This window comes from Tyto alba, unplaced genomic scaffold (genome assembly GCF_018691265.1).
Source record: "Tyto alba isolate M040663 unplaced genomic scaffold, T.alba_DEE_v4.0 Super-Scaffold_41, whole genome shotgun sequence".
Lineage (NCBI taxonomy): Eukaryota > Metazoa > Chordata > Aves > Strigiformes > Tytonidae > Tyto > Tyto alba.
The window spans coordinates 728,146-749,112 of record NW_024881317.1 but is presented as its reverse complement, the minus strand read 5'-3'; the positions used below and the strand labels follow the sequence as shown (position 1 = coordinate 749,112).

The following is a 20,967-nucleotide window of genomic DNA, read 5'->3' as shown; positions in this document are numbered from 1 at the left end:
AGCAGCTGGGACAGGCAGCTGCACCATTTTCACCACCTACCTGGTGTGAAACTCCTTCCTTGGCCGTTGCAGAGGAGCCGGGCAGCTGTGCCGAGCTGTGCCGAGCTGTTCCAGGCCGTGCCATGCCATGCCGGGCTGTGCCAGGCTGGGGCTCACCCTGGCCCCCCTCTCCTCCTGCCCCTCAGCAGCGTCGCGCTGGGGGTTTCCAGCACTGTCGCGATACAGATGTCAGAGCTGACGACAGCCCGTAAGCGCCTGACACGTCTCCAGGTAGGAACTTTGTCTTCTGCACGGGCTGTTTCTGTGTATTCCGCTCCTGGGGATGGAGGCAGTAAGTCGGTGGAAGGAAGAAGTCAGACATTCCCTGGGTTTGCGCGCTGGATCGTTTCCCGTCGCCCACGGGACGCTGGATGGGAGCAAGTGGCCGGCTCAGCCTGCCAAGCAGCAGTGCCAACCTCGGGGCCATGGCGGGCTGTTGCAAACCCAAATCAGACCGGCAGATCTCTTCAGCTACTTTATTTTTCTGGAATTAGAAAACAAATGCTTTTTTAGTAAATATTAACACTTTAAAAAAACCCTATTGCCAAGGCTGGGATCCCCGTTGCAAGTTCCATTCCGTGCCAGCGCCCTCCGCTAGCAGCCCCTGCAAAGCTGTTATCTCCAGTATACATCGTTACACAATCCTAATTCTCACGCTGGAAGTGGCTTCATTATGAAAACATAACATCAAAGTAGATGCAGAAACAATCAAGTTCCTGTTCAGAATCCAAGATGTTTGGGGAGGATCGAGAGTTTGGCCTTGCGGACTGCTCCAGAGAGCAGGTTGGGCTGGATCTGGCAAGGATGGAAAGTGGCTCCTTCCCTCTGCAGCCTGGCAAAAAGTCGTTGTTTATCCTGGGTTTGCAAGGGGAGATAAAAGTGGAAATCCTTTCATGACCCAGGAGGCACACTGAATCGACTTGAGGTAAATGTGAATAATGTGTGGAATAAATGAACGAGGAGTGCCCGTATCTGCTGCCTGGACAGCGGGGAGTAACTGGTCCAGCAGAGCGGGATGCTGGAGCGGGAAGTGCTCCCTACGCATCTGCCCCCCCCCCCCCCCCAGATGTGCATCCCCCCCATCCCTCCCTCTGCCCGGCCAGACGATTCTTCCAAGCCCAGAGACTTTCACAGCCCGTGGGAGGCTGAGCCCTGCAGGGCCCGGCTGTGCTGGGGTGACGGGGATGAGGATGCTGCTGGGCGGCCCCAGGTCTCTCCCCGCTTGGGCTCGGGATGTTTCTCTGCGCTTCGGGGCAGCGGGGGGGCTGCGGGACGGACGATGCCCAGTGCTCATCTTGCATCATCCTGCTTTAACAGACTCCTTTGCCAGTCCATGGCACGGAGTAATTTGGTTCCTGCATCTGAGAAAATTAAGTTGTAGCTCATGACCCTGCCGGTCTGTTTGGCTGACGGGGAAGTTGCTGTGTCTCTGCAGAGGTAACTGCATTATCCGTGCCGCGCTGGTTAGCTCTGACGGGCAGTAGTGGCAGTGCAGAAGCCCATCAGAGCTAATGGGCATCACCAGAGTGACTCGCCCAGCGTGGGGTGAAGCAGAGACACAGTCGCCCTGCTGTGGGGAAACTGGGATGCAGGTCCTGAAGCTCCTTTTCAGACTGGAGCGTGGGGCTGAACCACATACTGCAGAAATGGGTCGGGACCATCGAATGTGCACGGTGAGATCCAGGGTTAAGGCGCAATAACTCTAGGATTTTCTAAGCAGCTTTTCATTTGGGGGGATCCACGAAAGAAGAGCAAAGACCACAGATCCTGGCAGGTCTTTAGTCTTCACAACAGCCATCAGCGCATCAGCTGCTGGATTAATCTTTGTTTCCCAGTTTTGCCCGAGCAGCCCACTCGCTTCCCAGCGCCAGGGGCTCCGGAGCTTCTGGTCCAACGGGTGAGCTGGCCATGACTCGCCTGTCAGTAGAGTTACTCGTGCTTGGGTAGAGATGCATTGCAAGCACAAAAATAGAACTACCTGTTCTCTTTTCCTCCAAATTTCAGAATTTCTGATCAAGCCCAATCCGAGTCAGCTTTGCTGGTTTTAGCAAAATGTTTTCCCTCTGCCAGATTTGGATGAGACTGAGATTTTTGGAGTACACGGTGGGTCCAACCTAAGTACTGATGATTTGATGTGTGTTATTATAAGTCTCCATCATTTCTTTTCTTCCTCTATGTAACATAGCGAAGAGTCAAGGGGAATTAGTGAGGGAGCAGAGCCTGATTGCAGAATGTTAGAACAGAGAAGTAAATGGCACAAACGGAGGCAGGTCTTATGTGACCGATGACTCGGGCTGCTGCTAGCGCTGGCAGCCGAGCAGGGCAGCCCCGGTGCGAGGGCGAGCGGCCGGCGAACAATGCCCGCCATGTGCACGGCACAAAGGGGCTTTTCTTCACCCAAAGCATGCGCGGCCACTTGCTCCGGCTCCTCTTTCCCCTCTCAAACAACGGCAGGAAAACCTTTATTTGGGCTGGAGTTCCCCTCGGTTGCTCTCCTCATCTCCCAGGCCAGGGGCTGCGTGGGCTTGGCTCAGCTCAGACCTGGGGGGTTTGTAGCCTGCTTAAAAAAATAACCCCGTGCCGTGGCAGCTGGGGACTTCCCACACGAGTCGGTCAGTCTGTCCCTTGGGTGCCCTGGTCACGCCGTTCCCCGTGGCGTGAGCCGGGGCAGAGCGAGCCCTCCCTCCGCACGTCCCCCAGCAGCCCCCCCGCCGCTCCCGCAGCCCCCAGGGGCTCAGCCCCACACACACGTTGCAGGTGGGGGCCTGGTCGGCTCGTGCCCCTTTCTGTCCCGTGCTAAAACAGTCAGAAAACCCGTGATTTTGCCCCGTTACACGTGCTGTGGCAGCACCTCCTGTGCCTGGAGCTGCGAGCGGGGCTCCATCCTGTCCCCCAAAAAGCCCACGGCGGGTCCCTGACCCGCCCTGCTCCAGACCCCACAGCTCTGTCTGATCTCACCCACGTAAGCCATAGGGCACGAGCATCCTTTCGGTCAGTGACCCACCCTGCGGGCGTGTCGCAGGACGGTGGCCGGTCCGTGCGAAGCAGCCGGGAGGCGGAGGCGCAGCATCGGGGCGCGGGACCCGGGAGAGCTGATGGGAAATCTTCCCGGTGTGGCCAAGGACTCTGCTCCCCATTTTTCTGACCGTGGCTTTGGGTGGCAATAGCAGGAAGAACATCAGTGCTATGATGACGATAATGATAGTCATTAATGAAAGGGCTTTTAAATCTTTAAACCTATTGCTTTTATCTCGCTGAGTGCTCTGCGCACGTCGGCTGGTTAATCCTGCTGCCCCCTCCGAGTTTCCCGGAGAAGCATGGACCACGGTGTTTGCTGCCTTACAGGCTGCTGCTGCTGCTTTTCATGCTTGGTCATTCTGCTCAGGAGCTCAGCTAGTGCAGTCGATTTGACAGTCTCCATCTTCATAGTTTATTTCATGTTTTTAAAAGATTTATTTGAATAAATTGCCAGATGAAATACTGCTTTCAACTTGTTGACCTGCTGGGTTATTGCAGCCTTCCAGCAGTGCCATCAGGGAAAATGCAAGCTTTAGAAGTTTGCCTGGTATAAATGAATTGCCTTGTAGGTGCTTTGATGCAAAACTGCATTAAGCAGAAAGTGGGGGTTAGTGACTGTGTTTGTTGGCTAAAAAGGAAAACTTTTCTGTGCGTTTGAACGGCCGAGTTGTTTATCCCAGTTGGCTTGGGCCAGTCAGGGAGCGGGAAGCCGGCAATGCCGAGGAGGGGTAACGGCTCATGGCAAATGCTGAATGCCAAACCAAACCCGGCCCCCAGTGCCTGCAGCTGGCGCGAGTCGTACAGGCACGTGGCGGCTGCTGAGATGAAGGGCTGCTCAGAAAGGGAGTATGTCCGTGAGATGAAATACATCTTAAAGACGTCTTTAAGAGCTATTCCTCCAGAGCCTTCCCAAGGGTAATAGTTTCAGAGTCCACACCAGCCACCTCCGGCCGGAGCAGGGCCAGGTGAGCCAGCTGAAGGTGAGCCCGCAGCTCCGCGCGGCCCCGGGCGCAGCCGGCGATGGCACGTGGTGCCGCGGCTCTGCCGAGCTCCGCTCCGAGCTGGCGGCTGGCGGGGGAGCCCCCGGGCACGGGCCAGCACCGGGCGCTCCCGGGACGCTCCAGGTGTCCGGGGCTGCAGGACAAACCGTTGGCACTTGCCCGTGGCTGCAGCCCGGGTCTCTGTCGTGGCACGGTGGGGGGGATTTCCACGCCAGTGTGTCCTGGGTGGTTAGCATGGGGTCGGACTGGGCGGCTCTGCTCCAAGCAGCGGTGGTAAAACCCAGGTCTGTGGGAGCAGCCAGGCTGCACAGAGGTAAAGCTGCTGCTAAACTGGGCTTGGCAGCGCCGGGGGCCAGCAGGTCTGCTGGGCTGATGCTCAGTGCTGCAATGACCGCCGGGATTTAAACTGACACGGGGTGAGAGCACCCCCAGCTCAGCAGTGGCAGCCGGGAGCTGAGCTGGGGGTGCTTTCACCCCATTTCACTCCCCTCCCACTCGAGCCCCTGGACTGGGAAGGTGCTGGGAGCAGTGGGTCGGGGGTGAAAATCAGTAACCCCAGCTGGCAACCGGCTTCCTTCTCCAGCCATGCCTGGGCAACGGTCAGTGCCTCAGGGTGACATTTATACTCCTGCTCAAAGACTAAAGAGCCAAGGGTCTGATGATGTTCATCCAACAAAACTAGTCCTAGAAGCAGTGTGTTAACTGAAATAAGTCACGCTCAATGGTAGCGTGAGTGTTTCTTGTATGCAGAGGTGCCCGGTGCCCCTAAGTGCTGGTGAACACGTGCCTTCGCCCTGCGTGGGGTTGTGCCGGAGCTCTCAGGAGATGGTCACGTTGGGGGGGCCCTGGTTTTGGGGCAGATTTCAGCCAGGGTGGCCGGTAATCACTGCTGCGATGCAGAAGGGGTAGGGGGTCGCGTTTGTTGGAAGCAAACCTTACAGGAGCCAGCCAAGATTTCCTTCTACACAGGAGATAATTTAACAGCGCAATGGTAGTTCCTGCTGTACTTGTAAGTCGGAAAGTCAGTCCAGGCTTTGTTTGCGCGGGTGTGGCGTGATCCTTGGGGTGTGCTGGGAAGCCGGGTGTGCACAGCCATGCCCCGTCGTTCGGCATCATCCACCTGAGCTGTTCCTTCCCCGGGGTGCTGGGGTGCGCAGCTCCCGGGCGCCGGGCAGTGCCACCCCCGGGCTGCCCCGGGGCAGTTCCGTTGGGAGACGCCCGGAGCAGGGCTCTGGGAACTGGCCGAAGCGTTGCTGGGAAGCGCCAACTGCTGCCGAGTTTGAAAAATTCTTGCTGTGCCCCGGCCAAGCCAGAGCGCGCGACAGGGCGCAGCTGAACGCGGGGAAAACAGCGTGGTGCTGAGCTGCGGGGGGGTGAGGAGCCCCGCCCGTGCTCACCCTCCCGCCGCCCGGTGCGCTTGGGACAAAGCGGCACAAAACGGGGCAGAATACGTTGTTTGTAACTGTCCTGTTATTAATAGTTAGTCAGTCTGCTCTGTATTTCAAAGCATGTGGGCATGGGAGGGAATTGCCAGGGAAGCAAACCACTTAACTTGGAGTTGCGTTTCTGGCGCTCAGCCTCTGAAGAAACGCTCTCCAGGTTTTCCTGGAGAGCTCATTACAGAGACAATAAAGGCCCGTGATAAATAGGATGCAGCCGTTATTAACACGCGGTCCCTAGAAACTGGTCTAAAAAACTCGGCGCTTGGACAATAAAATCGTGTCCTTGATTTGTGTGGTAGCGTGTTCCCTCCCGTTGCCATGGCTACGGCATCCTCCAGTGATGCTCCCAGCTGCTGCCTCCCAGCCTGCTCACATTAACGCTTTCCCAGATCTGTATCTTCTCGGGCTGGGGTATTTGCATTTTAAACCATCAGGAATGACTTCACAGGAACCGCCAGATTCGCATCCATTTTACAAAGTGTTCCCATTTATTCCTGCCTCCTTTCCCAAATACTCCGGCTAGCGGGAGCCGAGTTCCCTTCCTCAAGGCACAGCTCATGCCGGCGTTGCGTGCCACCACCCCGAGGGGTGAGGAGAGGAGAGCCGTCTCCAAGGGGAAAATTTACAGCCAATTGGATCGTTTGCCTTTGTTTAAAACTCTGCGTATGGAAGTCAGTGGGGGAGCGTGGGTTGGGGACCTGGAGGGCACCTCTTCACTGGCCGAGGCGAGGGCGGCTCCGGCACCAGTCGCAGGGTCCGGGTGGGTGTCCCCGTCCTGCCGATTCCTTCCCCCTACACCCCTCTTGGCTTCCCACGGCCCCGAAGCCACGCGTGCCCCGTGCCGGCGGGGGCCACGCTGGACGTCCGCTCGGCAGCACGGTGCAAACGGGGCTGTTTGAACCCCCGGCTGACCCACGGGCAGGTGTCGGGTGTGTGTGTGCCGGGTCGGGGGGAGCATCCCCGGGCCCTGCGGCCCTGGCCGGCTGCGGGTGCGAGCGGCAGCGCCGAGGCACCGGGCAGCCGGGGACGTTTTCTGGAGCCTGCACTGGTCTTGGCTGGGGGCACCACGAGCTGCAGGATTCGCCACCTCCCGGGGCAGTTTATTCCTCTATTTAATCACCCTTATTTTTAAAAACTCCGTCCTGCTTCTAATTCAAATTCATCTGCTTCCAGCTCCCAGAGGCTGGCTCTTGCGCTGCCTTTCTTCACTTGATTGAAGAGCCCTTTAGTAGCTGATATTTTCTCTCTGTGAAGGCACTTACCGATGATAATCATGTCACCTCTCACTCTTCTTTCTGATATATGAGAGAGGCTGAGCTCTTCAGCAGTCCCACTGCAAGGCGGCTTCTCTGGCTTCCAAACAATTTCTGTCTCTTTTTGCAGCCTCCCCGGCGTTTTCACCTCCCCGTTCGTGATGCAGGTACAGAGGCCGGGCCAAGCCCTCCAGCATCCCGCCCAGGAAGGCTGTGAAAGGCAAAAGCCCCCCTCCCCGCGCTGTCTCGGGGCCCCTGCTCGCCCCCCCAGCTCCCACACTGCTGTTTGGTGCCCGTGCCGGGGCTGCCCCCGGCTCCCGCCCCGCTCCCCGCTCTGCAAACGCAGCCAGGTAGCGCCAGGGTTGCCGACTTGTTGCATCCTTTATGTAATTAGCTTTTCTTTTATAGAAACTGCTTATGTAGGCAGCACAGCAGGTCCCACCTGCTTCTGCGCCCATCGCCAGCAGCCAGATGCAGGGGAGGGACCGGGGGTCACTGGCCGGAGCCGCCGGGACCCTGCTGGTGGCATGTGTGGGCCCTTCTAGACCTTTTTCTCCAGAGCAAACCGGCAAAAAGCAACACTTTCATTCCCCAAGCAGCCTTTAACGGTGACAGCTTCCTCACAGACAGGCATGTGCTTGGGACTGCAGAGAAGTGACGTTACGGTGTTCGGCAACCGGCACGTGCTCATCCTGTCGCCTCTGCGTGCTGTGATTTTGCAAAATCGCCCCCCTTCCCCTGCCTGCAGCATCCCCCAGGACCAGCCCCTGCCCACTCCTGGCCAGCATCACCCCGCCTTTCTCTCTTTCTCCCAGCCATGACCTTTTGCACTTCATATTTTGCATTTTTCTCCACCTCTTTCTTCTTATTTTTCACACAAAGGGTGAGGTGCTCCTGTGCCGGGCTGCTCCCTGCGGCCCCGGCTGCTTGCCCCGGGTGAAGCTGTGCCCTGCCAGAGGGGCGTGCACGTTCCATCGTCAGAGGGTCTTGTGGGTCAGAGGCAGAGAGTGTTACCCCAATAATGGGTAAAAAATAAAAATCTAGTGCGTTTTGGTAAAGGAGATCTCTCTCAAAAAGAAGACTGTAGTCAGAAGAACATATTTCTGTACATCCCATGCACAGAGGTTTGATAGGATTTCTTCTGGGTGTGTGTTTTTCCAATTTCCAATTTTGACTGCACCTTCCTACGGATCTGTTGCCATTTTGCATTAATGCCCATCTATATGAATTTCTGACTCTGAATCCTGTTGCTCGGTGCCGGTGTCCCCTGCAGCCTGGGGGAGCCGGCCCTGAGCCTCGAAAGCAACCTGCTTTATCTGCCTGAAAGGAAACGCTCGGCATAAAACAAAATCTTGTGGCAATACTTCTTCTGTACTGGAGATCAGACAGAAGCTCGTATGACTGGTCCCTCCAGCAAAGTACACCTATAATTTACTTCAAACCGCCGAGGAAAAAAATATAGATGGGATAAATTGAATAGATGAAAAGTGAAAACAGCAAAGGTTAGAAGCGTGATTATTACTGCTCCCACAGCGGAGGGGACGGGAGCGGGGACAGCTCCTGGCAAGGCAGGCAGGGGACGTTGGGGTGTCTCCTGTCCGTGACTGGGGGTGCTGGGGTGTCTCCTGTCTGTGACTGGGGGTGCTGGGGTGTCTCCTGTCTGTGACTGGGGACGCTGGGGTGGCTCCTGTCTGTGACTGGGGGTGCTGGGGTGTCTCCTGTCTGTGACTGGGGACGCTGGGGTGTCTCCTGTCCGTGACTGGGGGTGCTGGGGTGTCTCCTGTCCGTGACTGGGGGTGCTGGGGTGGCTCCTGTCTGTGACTGGGGGTGCTGGGGTGGCTCCTGTCTGTGACTGGGGACGCTGGGGTGGCTCTTGTCCGTGACTGGGGGTGCTGGGGTGGCTCCTGTCCGTGACTGGGGGTGCTGGGGTGGCTCATGTCTGTGACTGGGGGTGCTGGGGTGGCTCCTGTCCGTGACTGGGGATGCTGGGGTGGCTCCTGTCCGTGACTGATGATGCTTTGCTGGCTCTCGTCTGTGACTGGGGGCTGGTGATGCTCTGCCTGCCCAGTGAACACGGTGCTGAGCTCTGCCAGCACGGATTTGTGCTCCCGTGTTGGTCACACATCAGTCAGGACCAAATGTCTTGGTGGCCCCAGAGGTCCCGGTCCCTGAGGACTGTACAGAGCACAGCCCCAGCGCCGAGAACCTCATGTGGAAAGGACCACAGCTTCCCAGCAAAGCTCTCCGGGCCTGTTTGCACAAATCACATTATTTTTCAGAATCCCGGGGTGTGGCCGGTGCACGTTGTAGACCATCAGCCCCTGAATAAGCACATCGGGAGCCAAACCATTTCAGGCGGTGGGAGCTGAGTTTAGGTGCTGGCAGCTCCGGGCACCCCACGCTCCCGCCCGCCGGCGCTCAGCCCGTCCTGCCGCGGAGGTGACGGTCCTGCCGGGGCAGAGGGGCTGCCCTGCCTCCCACCCAGGCCTGGCCGCAGGGAGGGGGATGCCCTGGGTGCTGGGACACTCCTCTGGGAATCCGATTTCAGAGCCGAGAGCAGCACTTTGGCCGCAGCGGCTTAATCCAGCCCTGGGCAGGGTGGTCGCACCCCCGCGTGCCTGTGCAGGGTTTCTCAGCTCCTCTCTCATCCGATGGGGTTTTTTGCTCAGGAAAGCAGTGAAGGTGAAAATTAAAATGGAAGCACAAAGTCGGGCTTTAGAGTGAACAAATTGGGAAACAAACTCAGTGGAACAAGGAGAAGAGGCCCGTGACATACAAGAAACTGCGTGGTTAGAAATACAGCTCAGCCAAAAATGAGCTAGTTGCCATTTTTTTCCTCCAAGACAATTAATGAACGGTTTGTTCCTATATTTTTGAGTGGCTTTCTGGGTTCCTCTGCCCATGTTTCTCCCTCTGAGTCTGGTTTTGAGGCTTTGATTTTAATGAGGGGCTGCCTTGGCAGGTCTGGGCTGGTCCCACGCTGGGTGAGGAGGAGGATGGAGGGAGCAGAGTGGGTGCCGACCTGGCACGAAGCTCTCGGGGTGCGGTACCGGCTGGCGGCTGCCTCACGGGAGGGTTTTGCCAGGCTCCCCAAACACTGGGGCACCTGCCAGGAACGAGGGGGCCGCAGAGATTTTGGGAAAAACAGCTGCCCGGCAAGTCCCCTCAGCCCGCCGGCCCTGGGGGCTGTTTGCAGCTGGGTGGGCTTATTGATGATCTGAGCGGGCTGCAGCAGCAGATTGCTGCTTCCCCTTGGCAGGCGCGCGGGTCCTCCCTGGACCCCCGTGTGACATAAAACAATGTGACACTTTTGTGCACGATGTCACGCTCCTATAAAAATACCCATGGCTGTCCACCGAGATCTTTGTACAGCTGCAGCCGGCGACAGCCGAATCTGGGGCATCCGCGGCCGCGGTGCCCCCGGCAGTGAATTTCCATATCGGCGTGTGCAGTTAATGATTTTATTCATCCCCAGCCCGGCTCCCCCAGGAGCGCGAGGTAGACAAAGGAGGTTCTAACACGGCGAGGTTTGATTTTTGCCGATCGTGGGCAGGGAGGCAGCGGGCAGTAGCAGCCACGGCTTGGCTGCGACGGGCAGGATGGGTGGGTGGACAAAAATGTTTGTCCCTTGTTCGCGCTTTGCGCTGGGCTCAGGGCACCCTGGCAGTTGCGCACTGGCGGAAGGCTCAAGGTGGTCCAGTTGCAAATGCCCTTTTTGGCCCCTTTTCTTCTCTCCCCATCATTTGCGTTTGCAAACGAGCACTTCAGGGCTGGCCCGTGGCCGAGCAGAGCCCGCGGCTGTGGGGGTGTCCGGGGGGGCCGTGGCCTCCTGCTCTGCAGGGCCAGAGAAGGAGGGAGAGGGACTGCAGCATCCTCCAGACACCACGGGTGCCCCTTCACTGCGGGGAAGCAGAGCTGTGATGTGGCTGCGTGCTGCAGGGCAGCCACGGTCTCTCTGCCCAGGGCTGCCTCTTCCAAATCCTGATCTTCCTCTAAAAACTTTTCCGAGAGCTTCCCCTTGGCCCCCTGGCCTCCCTGCCCCTCCTGCTGCACACCCCGTGGGGACAGCGCTGCCTGCGCCTGCCTGGGGAGGGGGGGTGTATATATACACACATATATATACATATATATATAAAAATAAAGAAAAATACTATATATACGTTCTTTACCAATCCTTTGTCAGGTCACCTGATGTGACAAAGGACATCAGCACTTCAGTGTAAGGCACTGAAATGATCTCGAAGGCTCAGCCTGACACCAGGCTATTGCGAGGGTCCCTCCGTCAGCGCTGCAGCGTGGGGACGTTTCGTGCCATGGCGTGTTGCTAATTCCCGAGGCCGGGACGAGGCTGCTCTGGTGTAAGTGAGGAAGAGGAGGGGGAGGCAGCACAGTGAGAAGGGGCTTTGGGGGGATGCAGGGCTGGCAGGCGGGCTCGGGCAGGGTGCTGGGTGGCGGAGCGAGGCTCAGCGCTGCCGGGGCTCGGAGGAAGGGGATGGGACGATTTATTGCTCGTGCTCGGAGGAAAGGATGGAGAGACAGGGATTGATTGCACACGGGTGGCGGGACTGGCAGGAGGAGCAGATGGCAATATTTAGAGTTACAGGGAAATATTTTAAATAAGTTTGCTGCGGAAGGAGAGGCTTTTCTGACTTACAGGGGCAATATGTGGGGAATGAAGCTGCTGCTTCTGTTTCCAGATGACTTGACTGGTAATAAATGATGTTTTAGGGAGGTACGTAAAGGTAGTATTTAGGGACTGCCCTTCCCTCCCTGTCTGCCCCCCATGGAGGCAAAGGAGCAGCAGTTGTGGGGCTGGGGCACCGCAGCCTCCGCACGAGACAGGACACTAAAGCCTGACTTTGTTTGGCTGAGATGCTCCTAATAATAGGGGTCCCAATGCCAAATGCCTTAATTTCTCTCTATTCTCATCTTATTCATCTCATGCGCCCACCCACCCCCCCTCCAAAGCCAAACCAGAAGGAATTGTAGCATGGCAGTGGTGTTGGGTGTTGGAAGATACTCTCAGTTAGAGCCGCTCTGTACGTGGAGGGTCGGGCTGAGGATGGCAGCCAGACTTCCCCCCACAGGAGCCTCTGAGTCGCCGTGTTTGCACAGCCAGCAAAATAAACCCTCGGAAAACAAACTGCCTGCTCTGAACACCGTGCTGCCTGGAGGCCGGCGGTGGGGCAGCCTCCAGCCCCGCAGCTCGCCCGGCACGGCGCCAGGGGAGCAGCCCCGGCACCACGGCCGCTGCCTCTGGGTTCACCCGGGGCAGAGCCCCAGCTTTCCCCGTCGCCCTGCTCTCCTTCCCACCCACCCCGATCACTTGCCCCTCCGTTCCCTCCTGCCCACCCCCGCCTGTCTGGGGTGCTCTCTGGTGACCCAAGCCCCCCGTTCAGGAGCCACCCCCCCGTCCCATCTCCCAGCACACAGGCCAACGGCCCCACATCCGCTCCTTCGGCTCCGGTCCCCAGGCTCCAGCAGCGGCCGAGGGGCTGGGGTGATCTCTGGGGTTATTTATTCATGGAAGCAGAAGGGGAGAGGCGCTATGATAAACGGACCTGCATGTCGCTGGGTTTGACGCATTGCCTGGGACCCGTGACAAAATCCGAACAGCAAATTCTCTAGGATTTCAGTTTTCAAGCAGGTTTAGCTCTTCTTCCCGCTCAGCTGCTGCCAGAGCTGATGGAAAATCCCCGTTTTCCCACGTCATCAGGCCGGAGGAGCTGGAGAGGACACAGTGGTGTCCTGTCACTGGCTGGTGTGCGCTTGGGAAGCCCCCAGAGCAACCCCCCCCCCGCTCTGGCTGAGCATTTGCCGTGGCTCTTGCCGGGACAGGATGGGCTGCCCGAGGGTCGGGGCATTTCCACGGGCACCCCCCCAGCCGGGGGCAGTGGGACAGCAAGCCCCCTTCCACATCACCTCCCAGACACATTGTTCCCCAGCGCTTTGTGGAATCTGAAGTTGCTCGTTCTTTTCAAATTACATGGTGGCTGCAAGAAAATTGCATTTTTAACAGGAGAAAGTGCAGGTATTTCACCTTATAGGAAGCAAGTTTCATGCATCCTCCGCACATGACATTTGCAGGAGGTGCTCTGGTTTGGAATTTGGAATTTTTAAATACCCCACCAACGTCTTGACAGGGTTGTCGTCCCTGCTGGGGCTTAGCTGAGATGTTCATTTCTCTCCTGCTTCAATGCCTGCATGGGGGCTGCTCTTGGAGGTATTAAGGGCATCAGCCGAGGAAGTTTGCTACATAATCTGTTTCTGAGATTTATGACAGAAAATGCACTTTTTTGGTGCTGGAGGCTTGGGGGTTTAAAGCTTACCCTTCACAAATGGCTTCGCTGCAGGGTGTCTGAGCAGGAGGCAGGCTTCGTTTGCTCCATATGGATATGAAACGCTGAGTCTAAAACATTAAAAGCTGCTTGTTACTTGGCAAATCAGAATTTCTCCGCTAAAGTCAGGGAGGTGAAGGGTGGCAGAAGTGATGTGCCCCCACGTCCATTACCGCCAGCTTTGCTCCGGGCAGACCTGAGCCAGGGGCCGGGTCGCTTTTCAGGGACCTTTTTCTCACCGTTAAAAACACACGTGCAAACCTGTGAGGGGTTCGGTGCTTCCCCTCCTGCTACTGGGGCTCAGCCTCCCGCTGAGCATCTGCAGCTTCGAAGGTGCAGCCATTAGCCCGTGAAAATCTTGACATTTCCATGTGAAAACCACGTTTTGCTCTTTACTTTCACCTGTAGAAGGGGGGACAGGTCCTGCCTTAGCATGACATCGTATTCCCATACCAGTGAAGATGAGGAGCAGAATATGTACGTGGCTGGTCCTGTAGACGTGCTTCCACAGTGTGACCTTCGGGTGCTCAGCCCAGGTCCTCTGCCAGGACAAACCCTCGTTGCATTCTCGCACTGAGCCAGGCTACAACAAGACCCATCAAATCCTATTTTTTTGTCTATGAATGCATGAGATACAACCGGACACAGCTTCTGTATTATGCAGAAATATTAAGTATCCATAATATTAAAATAATGATGGATATCACCGGTAACTACAAGATAGGTTCATCATAGAACCGTATTTTGCAGCATTCCCATTTGATTGACTTCTGTGGTAGGGCAGAAGAGTTGATTAATAATAACCTGTGCTGCTGATGGGTGCTGGAGGCTCGCTAAGGATGGAGTAGGACTGTTTACCATTCTGCTTACTGCGCAGTTATTGCTAGTGGCCATATGTTGTTCTGTGTGTAAATAACCAGCAGCTATTGTCGCTGGAGTGCAGCAGTTGGGCACCTCTGGCGTCGTGGCTCGGGCTCGGCGAGGGCACGGCCACCGGCGCTCCGCTCTGCAGAGCCGCTGCGAGCCGCTCACCCTGCGCAGCCCGCTCGCGGGGGCCCCTCGCGATGAGCATCCCCCCCCTTTCCCCGGGACTCACAGCCTGGCTGTCCCCCTGCCCCTCTCCTCACCGCCGGCCGGCTGGAGCCTGCGGGCTCCGAGACTCGTTTCATGCCGGGTTTGAGCTGGGCAATAAGGGTGGTGAAGCCAGTTTAATGGAAAAGCTGCTCTGGCGCCGTGCCGACCGCGTGGGCACAGCCCGCGCCGGGCTTCTGAGCGGGAAACACTGCTCCGTCCCCGGGTCCCGTGGGGTGAGCTTCACCCCACCAGCGTTACTGAAGTGTGAGGTTTTATTCAGCTGAGCGTCAGACGACAAAAATACCACATTCATCTTCGGGGCAAGTGTTGACAGTGAAGTTCACACCTGAAACAACATCACACGGAGTCCAAGGTGGGAGTCGCAGTGGACAGGGATGGGGACTTTGGTGCCACCCCGAGGACCCGGGAGGTGGAGGTGCACAGCTGAGAAATGAGCTTCTTTGCACTCCTAGCATTAATGGTGCTGAAAAATTCTGTTTCGCCCCCAAAAAGATCGCCACTGGTATGCACAAGCTCTTCCTTGCCGCGGCGTATCGAGATGAATTGCGCATCGGCACTGCAGCTCGGTGGCTGCCCCAGGACTCCCGTGGAAGCGCAGGATGAACCTTTGCTGGACGGTCACCAGGCAGCTCACCAGCGAACCCTGGGAGGGCGGCGTGCAGCAGTTCAGAACTGGGGGTGAAATGCAAAAGTAAGGGAGGGAAACGTGGAGATGAGAGCTGCCGTCTGCTGGGGGGGGCTTTTGACGGTGGTAGATAATCCAATGTCACCTGGGAATATGGGAAAATATCTTGGGGGGTGGGGGGGGTGTTGTATGTGGTGAGATGGTTCCGTTTGTGTGTGTTGTGGAAAACTGACGCTGTGCCTGAAATCAAGGAGAAGGAGCCTTGGGCACGGAGCTGAGCACCCTGGGGAAGGGGCATCGCTGACCAGTGTGAGCTGGATGGTCTGTCCCAGCAGCCTGACCCCACGGGAGGTGTCTCCCAACCCCACAGCACACACTCAGCCCCGTTCCTCCCCCCAGGCTCCTCCCTGGTGCTAAGGGGTCCCAAGTGCTCCCACCTGGGCAGCCCCCACTCCGCCCCTGAGGTGGGGCCAGGCTCTATTTATGGGGAGCATGGGGGACAGGGAGCTTGGTGGGGTGCTGTGTGCTGGTCCGGGACCACTTTCGGTGAGTACCAAGCCAAATGCAAAGCGCTTCTTGCTGTCCTGGTAGTGCTGAGCTCAGGGGGAGGGGAGGCTCTTCAGCTCTCCAGGAGATTAGTGGAATATTTTGACCCCTACAGCACCTATCTCGGGGGTGGGGGGGCGGCTGGGTGCTGGAACCTGCTCTGTGAGGTCCCTTCAGCTCCCTGCTCAAGGGGAGCCTGGGGCTGGTGCTGAGGTTTTGCAAAACAGCTGAGCTTCCAGCGGCAGGAAAAAAACAGCATCAATCGTTGCAGCGGCAGCGTGTTCGTTCAGGGTCTTCATCCTTGTCCCACTTAACTGCAGTTCAAGCACTTTGTCTCAATATTTGTGGGTAAGTCCCAAGAAGCCCCTGGGGGTACAGTTGCCAGGTTATGTATTTCTGAAAGATGGCCCAAAAACAACGCTTTCTCCCAAGAAACGTGGAGCAGATAGTGGGGTGAGTGGCCCCGGATATAAACTGTGACCCACGGACGGGGTGAAAGGCACCAAACCCAAACCCTGGGCTGGTATGTTTATGGGATCTCATAGGGGAAAAAAAAAAAAAAAATGCAAAGACAGAAGAAGGTGGTTGCTGCAAATCACGTTACATTTCCATCTTGCACCTTAGAGGAGCGTTTTCCTTCCCTCCAGTTAAAAATCAAGCAATGGCCCTGGGTAGGAAGAAGGTGATGTCTGGTCCTGGCCGGGACTCAGGCTGGTGTTAAATCCAGAGGGGTCCCGGCCCCCTGGCCCCCGCAGCCCTCCGGCAGTGCTGGCTGCAGGGCTCGTGGCTACTGGTCCCCTTCTGGGGTTTTTCTGATGAAGATAAAGTGGATAAGTTACTCACAGCTACCCCAAAACGTTGTAGCAAGTGGTTTTCTGTCTCCAGGACAGTGCCTGGGTCTTTGTAAGATGATCAATAGCTCTCGCCCCCCATAGCCCGCAGCGTGTGGGGTGGGGGTACCCCCGAAGCGGGGGCTGCAGCGTGTGGGGGTGCAGCCCTGGGGAAGGGTCGCTGCCTTTGCTGCTCCTGTACTCCAGTGTGGGCACAGGCTGGGCTGACGCTCTGCTCTGGCCCAAGGGGAATATTTTTGTGTTCTGATTTTTTTTTTTTTTTTTTTTTTTAATGTCCTTATGACACTTCTCTGGAAGTGCTGGGGCTGGGGGTGCTCCAACGAGTGCTGGGCAGGCGGTGACATCCCTGCCTCGGTGCCGGGGTCCCGCTGGCACCCGCAGCTCCCCTGGTCCCTCCGTCCATCGTCCCCCACCCCATAGCCTTCAGGTCCTTCTGTGCCACGAGACAGGAACGCTTCTTTACCTTAACGAAGGAGAAGTATGTAGGTGCTTCCCAGTCCCAGGTGCACACGCCTCACTTGGCAGAGAGAAAATGTTGATTTTTAATTTGTGTTTAGCTTACCAAGCAAATCCGATTGCTCTGTACCAGTGGCCTGGCATCTGCTCGGTTGCTGCTTCGTGCTGTCTGCCAACTTCACAGCAATGCTGTGTCGTCTTGTGGGTTTTTTGGTTAAAATCGTGGGAATTGGACCCGTTTTCTCAAGGATCCTTGTTAAATATGCACCCAGCAGTTTTAGCATCCTAATTGCATTGCAGACAGCTTTTAATCTGTTCAGTGTGTGTCATGTTGATGTTGTATCATTCTAATTTTTAATCAAAATGTCATGCAATACCGGCTTAAGTGTCTTACGGAAGTCTAAATATATTAAATCAACACCGTTCCTTTATTAACCAATTTTTAAACTCATCAAAAAATCAAATAGATTTGACAGGGTTCATTTTTCACAAGCTGTGTTTGGCATCCGCTCTCCAGTATCAGCAGCTTATGTTGGCGCCTTCTTTATTTTTCCTGTGATCAGGGTCAGGCTGGAGGGACAGCGTTTGCCCCTGCTGACACCCATCCTTTCTATTTATTGGCAAAATGTTCTTCTCCTTCAGACTTTTGGAGCTTTCTCATGCAGAGGTATAAAATGAGATGAATTTCTGATTGTAAGGGAAACTGCATAACCCTGAAGTGACCGACAGTCCCTATCCTGAAGAAATTTCAATTTAAATGCTTAAACCTGCAGGCTGCCAAGAGTTTTCTCTTTCTGAATGCAAATATTTGAATTCTGCCATCGAATGCAAACCATGAGCTGGGTCCTTGCCCTGCAGGCTCCGCAGGGCAGGGGAAAGCTAATTAGGCATTGACTAATTATTTCAGGTTTGGTCACCTTAAAATCCCTGACTGAGGATGGGAATGGGGAGGGTGGTTTATGTCCAGGCTCCTGAAGGAGACGCAGATGTTTGGTTTTCCCCTCGGATGGTCCCGCTGGCGCGGATCTGGGGCTGGAGGCAAGCACACACACGTGGGTTTTGCTGGGAAACTGGGAAGGTGCTTTCCCTCCCACCCAGGAGGGTTTCAGCCGACCGAGCCTAATTTATGATAATTATTTTTAACATCACTTTTATGTGGCAATATATTGTTTTAATTTCATAACAATGCAACATCTGATACTGTTTCCAGCTCGACTCCAAGCTCCCTGAGGCAGTATTTATTAAAATCCTCTTTGTCCATATTTCATGTTTATTACTGCCATCTTTAATTAAGGGAAGTAAATATTGCTGATGTGGGTTGAGGGGCCTTTTTAACATGAATAATTTGAAATGCACTCAGCAATACAAGATGCAGCAGGAGGGGGGAAGGAGCCCTTGGGTGGTGTTGCTGCCTCTTCCCGTACCGGCGGGGAAATGGGTCTGTGCACCCAGGATCTGGTGATGGCTTAAAATTACCACCGAGGTTCTGCCGAAGGTGTGTTTGTTACGGAGCACTGGGGCTGGGAGCCGATCCCCAGGGCTGCAGTGCCTGGGCTGGGGAGGTTTTGCAGCTTGAGCTGCGCTTTGCTCTCATCCTCCAAACCCTCCTCTGGCAAAAAAAGACCCGCGGGAGCTGCGGGCTCAGCCACGGCCCCAGCCCCACTCGCTGCCCCCGCGTCCCAGCTGAGCGACGCGGGAGGCGACCGAGCGCTTCGGCTGGAATTGGATATTTTTTACCGAATTCCTCCACAGTGTTCTCCTCTAATCTCCGGAGCGTTACTCCATGTAGCTGTGTTCCGTGTCCAGCCTCACGCTGGGAGGGAAGAAAGGGAAAATCGGACCTAAATCCAGTGGGGTGCGTTGCTCGGTCGCTTTCCGTGACCCATCTCCTAAATTCCTTCTTTTTGTTTCTGCAAACAAAGCTGGTGCAGGATGCAGGGCCGACGCGGTCCCGGACGGCGGCTGGGGCTTTGCTGTTATTTCTCCCCGTTGCTGTCCCTCTCTCTCCCTCTGTGCCAGCTCCCGTTGTTCCATTTGTCACCGAGGGAGCTTTTTGCAGCCTGAAGCTGTCCTTAGCAGACAGACGGCTGCAGGTGAGGAGGAGCAGTGCGCCGCAAAAGGAAATGGGAGCCGCTGTTGTTCAGCAGCTACAAGGACCAGGCTTCAATAAGATCAGCTCTACCCGAGGTAGATCCAGTAACATCTGCTGTGAAAAATGGTTTCAGCACATTTTCTTTTTCCTTTTTGTATCTGAAATGGCAGTTGATCTCTGCATCCAGGTATGTTGTAGAGCATTAGAGACCTCTCCACAGCCCGTTCCATTGCGCCCTCCGTTCAAATGAATGGGTTTAACTTCGTGCTTCGCATGTGAGCAGCTGTATAGAATTACAGGTTTGCTCATAATAGCCTGGCTTCTGAAATATATTTTGGTGTTCATTATTCATGCAGTTGTTTGTCACAGAGAAAATAAGATTGCTTATATTCTAGTAATACTCCAAGTACGTGTTTTTGTACAATGGTGTAAAGGTGGAACCTACAGGGATCCCTCAAATATTGCAGAGCTTGCCTTAGCATCCCAAGTCTTGGGCTCCTTGCCAGGGTAATGAGGATCCCAGCCTATCCATAAGGAACTGCCGCGGAGGCAGAGCCAGCTTAATTCCAGTATAATCCCACTGGTTGGGCAGGCTTTCACAGGGGGGTGATTTTTGCCCTAATAAACCAGTTGCAAAAGTGGGGTTCCCAAACAATAACAGCATACTAAAAATGTGCAGGATTGAAGGCTGCTGAAAGATAACAGTTGGCAGAAGCAGACGTATGTTATTTCTTTAAAGATTTTTTTTATTTCTCTCTATGTACAGCTGTGTGCGTACACAAGAACAAGAGACTGGTGACTCTGGCCGGATTAAACTTTAGTACAAGACCACTTAAAACCTCATCTGTGAAAGCAACCCTTGCACTTACGAATCCTCTCACCGTTCCCCTCTGGGAAAAATTTTTAATTTTTTTAAACGTGGCCTGTGCCCAGTGCTGGCATGCTCTGGCTGGTGCCTGAGAAGGCTGCTCACCGGGGCGAAGCCGGAGGGTGCTGGGGCCGGGCAGCCCTGCGAGCACACCCAGCACCAAACCTGGCCCGGGCTGATTGCAGGCACTGCTGGCTAATTGGGCAGGGGGCTCCTCGCGCCGCTGGAGCACGCTCTGCCGTGCCGGGCTTGGCTGGCGTTGCCTTCGGGCAGAGCCCGTGGGCTGCAGCCCCCTCGCCGTGGGGCCCGGGCCCTTGGGCAGCTCCGACCCCTCTCCGGTGTCCCGGGGGGCTGTGGCTCTTCCTGCAGCCCCCCCGGGGGACACTCGCCACTGTTCTCCGCACGCGGCCGTTTCTCATCCCCGCAGTGTCTTCAGCCCGCGCCGGTTAGAGATCTGGGATGCGGTTTGGGGGGTGGGCATCTCCTACCCGCCCATTGCAGAGGCGTTTAGAGCCGGAGCATTAATTATTCCATGGGGACCACCCCCCCCCCCCCATCATGTTCAGGGGCTGGAGTGGGACTCGGCAGTGGTGCAGACCTGGGAGTGACGGATCATCTCTGCACCCGTGTCCCCCGCACGTAGCGGGGCTGTGGGATGGGGACGAGTTTGACGCGGGTTCCCCGTTCCTGCGGTACCCGAGATCCGGGGGGTGCGGGTGTCCTGGGGAGCTCAGGATGAAGTTTCTGAGCTGCAGTGGGTGCTTTGAGGACGTTTCGCAGGGCTGTGGTGTCTGGCATCATGCGAATGTCAAGTGGGGGAAGGAGAAGAGCACGTGGCTGTGGGGCTGGAGCGTCCCTGCGTGAGGCTGGTGGGGAGCAGCGCGGGGGGCACGTCCCCACTGGGGACGGTGCTTTGGCAGCTGGCAGAGACTTCACTCCTCTTGGCTGAAAATTCCTTATCAACTCTTGGCATATCTGTTGCCCTCTGCTCTGCAGATCCCAGCTGGGAGAGGGTTTAATGCAGAAGAGCATCTTTTGGGGACAGGTCAGAGGTCTCATTTGTGGAGGCATCTACAATCCAGCCATGCTGGGATGCTTCTGAGATGCTCGAGCTTTCCTGTGCCTGAAGGAGAGAGTTTTCTTCTGTGTTTCCTCTTTGCTAGGGCTCCTGTGTTCTCACTTTTCCTCACATCTCTTAAATAGTTGCTGTGGAGCTGCTTTGTTGGAGCTGAGTCACCGTTTAGTGGTTTCTCTCCCCCACGTCTCCCCTTGCTCTGGAGAAACTCTGCAGCAACGCTGAACTTTCCCGTGAGTCGTTCTGTCTTACGGAGTATGTTAAGGTC

At 56.0% G+C, this 20,967-nt stretch overlaps 1 protein-coding gene across 3 annotated transcripts in view; it reads left to right on the top strand.

Annotated features, from left to right (window-relative positions):
• FRMD5 (FERM domain containing 5) overlaps positions 1–20,967 on the top strand; it is a 111,852-nt gene that overhangs the window by 32,388 nt on the left and 58,497 nt on the right. Inside the window, exon 2 of one of the 3 annotated variants that reach the window (XM_042803835.1) lies at positions 10,937–11,111. The exons of the other annotated variants lie outside the window; for them this stretch is intronic. The gene's annotated coding sequence lies outside the window, so the exon portion shown is untranslated. The remainder of the gene's footprint in view (positions 1–10,936; positions 11,112–20,967) is intronic. 3 annotated transcript variants of the gene reach the window in all.